Genomic DNA, 999 nt, shown 5'->3' on the forward strand with positions numbered 1-999 from the left:
AGTTCTAAAATTGGAAGTAGTAGCAATTCCATTGTTGTAATCATAGGCAATGGATTTGGAGAGTTTTCCAAGGGGATCCATAAAGGTATTGAGATAGGAAGTGATTTTTTCTCCATTGACATCTATCAAGTCATTTGACAGACCCTCAATCACTTGCTTTGTTACAGTGAATGAAGCAATCCAGATACAAAAGCAACTCATGATAAGAAGTATGGATACTACAGAAATGATAAATAGATTAATTGGAATTCTTCCACCACACACTCGATAGAAAGTTGAAACATTTTCTTCAGGATTTTTTGAAGTGTCGTTTGACATTACTTCTTCCATGTCATCGTGGGTTACAGGGACAATTACTTGGACCATTTTTTTTAAGTTGTTTTGATTCTGGTAATGTCAGTTGCCGTCGAATATAGTTGTAAGAATTAGAGATGAATTTTGACACCTAGTGACATTATTCGATAACTTTGACTGAACCAATTGAATAAGAGATTGTTTTCTTTCAAAGCCCATTTTTTCTTAAAATACTCTCTAATATGAAAAAATCTCCTCCTTTCAAACAACTTGTAAATAATGATTTTTGTTCAGTTGACCATAATAGTAGAACTTAATCCACTTTTTAGGACAAAAAATTAATTTCATTAGAGATTAACCCATTGAATCTCCAAGTCTCAGCGCTGAGACTCAAATTTTACATCCAGCAGTTTTACATTTCTAGATTTTTGTTGAAATTGGTGAGGTTTTCAAACTTAATCTCTGATTAATTGAGCACCCTAAGGAAATTGTAATTTCAAAATAGGTTTGGCTAGATTCTGGAGGAATGGTTTCCAATGATGTATCATAATTGAAAGGAATCTCTTTTACATTCATTTTGGAACCATTAAATTGAATGAGATCCATAGGAGTAATTGTTCAAACATCAATTAAACACCAACATCAATCTGTAGCAGTAGGAATTTTGTCTTCGGAATCAATGGTATTACTCATCATTATCTAAAA

Source organism: Naegleria gruberi, assembly GCF_000004985.1.
Source record: "Naegleria gruberi genomic scaffold NAEGRscaffold_200, whole genome shotgun sequence".
NCBI lineage: Eukaryota > Heterolobosea > Eutetramitea > Acrasida > Naegleriidae > Naegleria > Naegleria gruberi.